Source organism: Aquila chrysaetos, chromosome 4 (assembly GCF_900496995.4).
Source record: "Aquila chrysaetos chrysaetos chromosome 4, bAquChr1.4, whole genome shotgun sequence".
Taxonomy (NCBI): Eukaryota; Metazoa; Chordata; class Aves; order Accipitriformes; family Accipitridae; genus Aquila; species Aquila chrysaetos.
The window spans coordinates 27,451,742-27,454,912 of record NC_044007.1 but is presented as its reverse complement, the minus strand read 5'-3'; positions in this window follow the sequence as shown (position 1 = coordinate 27,454,912).

The window sequence follows — 3,171 nt, the reverse complement described above, 5'->3', positions numbered from 1 at the left end:
TTGGGTTTAATGATTTCTAAGGAAACATAACTCTGTCACTGCACTCTGGTGTTTAATTCCTCCTTTGTCATTAGTGTCTGCCCGGTGCAGCCCAGGGACGCCAGTGTGCTCACTGAACTGTGCATGCACTTTGTGTACTCTTGGGCTTATGCCCATGCCTGGAAGCTGGTGTTTGATCTAGACTGAACAAGATGGCCTTAGTCTTCAAAGCCAGCGTGTTTACATTCCTCTGCTCTATCCAGCCTCTTTTTTTCGAGTGCCCCCAAGATAGGTGTCTTGCTGTTAGAATAAATACTTACCTTGTGCATTGTGCTTTCCTCTGGTGGCCTCAGCATGCTTTTGCAGAGGTGGAAGCACTGTTAACTCCATTTTATGCATGGAAAAATGGCAGCACAGTGCTCAGACCTGCAGGGCAAAGCAGGGGCAGAAACAGCCAGGAAAAAAACCCACAGGTCTCCTCTCACCCAGCCCACTGTAGCCCAGCCTGGTTCAGGCCCACCTAGTGAACCATAGCACCTCGGCTTTCCTTCCAGCCACCCTTGCCTCAGCGGTTCCTCCTCTCTCTCCCAAACCAAGCCTCATGGTGCAGTGAGCTGGGGGAGGCAGAAAGTCTGGACAGCATGGCACAGGGCATGCAGAAATATAGTCCTTACCCATTCACTTTAGTGCAACGTGGGATGAAGCAACCAGGGCAGATGTGCTGTCTCGCCTGCTCTGTGCGTGTCACCGGAGGAGAGCTAGGTCAGACAGGAAGGTCCTGTGAACCAGACTGGTGAAGAGAAGATGTAGGAAGGGGGTGGGAGGAAAACCCTTCTGAGAACAGGTGAATGGGTTCAGTGCTCAGCTGGCTCTGTCTCCCGTCACACGACATTGCTTTGGCTGTACGAAGGGAACAGCAAAATCCACTGCCGGTGGTGACCCATTCAGAAATGGCCTCTCTCTGCCTGGGGTGGCCACTGCATGGCAGGGACGAGGGCTCTGGCTGGGTGCAATGGGGGAGAGCGCGCTCTGGCTCTTCTCGAGCTCAGTAGTGGTACTGACCTTGCGTGCTAAGACTATAGCCATGTAAAGGAAAACCCAGTGATTCAGTGGTTGCTGTTTGTTCCTACTGCTGTGCCAAATACACGTGAGGAAATTCAGCTCCAAACACGGTGCATACATCACATGAATCAACAGTCCGAGAGCTGGAATAACCAACGGAGAAACCTAAGGGAGCTACAGGAACAGGAAAGCAGCTGCAGCAAGGTGTACAAAACTCAAAGCTTGAGTTTACCGTTCAGCTCCTCTTTGGTCAGCTTCAAAGTGTGACCTAACCCTCCTGGGTATGCCTTAGAGAAGGGGAGATGAAGCAGCAAACAGGTAACTTCCTGGCTCAAATCTCACCAGGTTTCCTTCCCTTCTGGCAGACATTTTAAATTTGCCACCACTTCTCCAAAGATCCCAAAATAAGAAGCAAAGCACACTGGTTTTGGCTGATGCATCTCACACTGCGGCAGAAAAAAAGCAGTTACAGGTGCTGATGCTGCAACCTCAGTTTGCTCTGTTAACACAGGATCAGGCACTTTTGACCTATGGGTTGGGGAAAAAAAATGAGTAAAAATGGTAAAAAGCCTACATCTTACCTGCCCCACAGCTTACAAAGTCAGGCACTGCAGCGGAACAGAAGAAAAAGTCAATCCAAGGGCAGAACCTCTCAATCTTCATAGTTAGCATTTCCCAATGCATGGCGTAGGCCGACAGTATTTTCCATTCCCTGAAGCCTGGGGTTTGAAAACTGACAACTCTGCGCTCAAATTCCGTTTCCACTCGAAATGCCATTTAATGGCAGTATAACTGGAAGGGTCAAAAATCAGCTCTCACTTAGCAATGGACCCTTCTAGAGTCAAGGCCATGGCCCCTGCTGAGACACAGAAGAGCTCCCAGTTTCAGCGCGGCCGTTCATAAACACTTGAGAATAGCTCTTAGAGAAACTCTAAACACCAAAATGCTTTCAAGAGTACAGATTGTACTGATGATCAGCAAAATGAATCGGATTACTAGAAGGCAGGTAAGAGCCTTAAAAGAAGGCTTAGTTCACTGCTGGAGTTCCGACATTAAAAAAAATAAAAACTCATTTCATGTGTCTTCACGATGCATTTATTTATGCCACTGTGCCTCCTCTTTACCTTACACCAACTTGCAAAATGAACAAAAAATACCTCCTGTGTTTAACAAGGTGAAGAGCTGATGCTCTGTATCACTCTTAGGGACATTTGGTTTTATCTACGATTCTGCTGCAAACCCAAATTGAAATAAGACCCTTCTAATAAGTGTGGATCCATTAAATAGGCTTAATAATGCACACACTTCATCTCCTCTTTTGGGGGGTGCAGGGGGTGGGGAGTGATGGTAATTCCATTCTCAAATCCCAATTTAAATATCTCAGAGGTCAAGGTCATTATTTAACGTCTTAAAAAATACTATGCGTCTACAACAAGAAGCAAGAGAGTTACACGAGTCCAGGGAGGATGGTTTACACTGGCAAGACATTGATGTTTGAATGCAATCAGCAACATCCGCGTACTCACAGGAGGTTCCTGGGAGCACACCATCATAGAGCTAGGACCAAATACTGGATATAAATGGAAATCACGTTGATGGTGTTCTCCTCCTGCTAGGGTGGCCTTAATTTCTTAACAATCATGCTATAGATGGATTTACTTCTGGAGATAGCATGGTTAATTAAGCCCTGCATGTACCAGAGAGTACCCTTGGGAACTGCACTGGACAAAGGCTGTAAAAGGTACTGCTCAGTCTACACCTCTGGGAAGGTGCTTCCCTTTCTTAATGAGTATTCCCATTAAATTAAAAATAGAAATAGATGCCTCGGATGATTCTGTGCAAAAGCTCAAGTGCAGAGGAACCATTAAAAACAGATATGACAGCCATTAATCTAGGCATTAGTTTGACTTTGAAGGTGAAGCACATCTCTGATGCAAGTTCTTAAGTATCAGCATTTTGGGTTGTTTTCTTACAAGGTCTCCCCCTGCCACAAATAAGAAACAGATCTGAGTTAGCTGGATGTGGCCACAATCTAAAACTCAGCAGAGATCCCCTCAAGAACCTGACACCAAGGCTGTCCTGTCTCATTCAGAAGCTGGAAAAAATGAGATCACACGATCCTGTGATCCA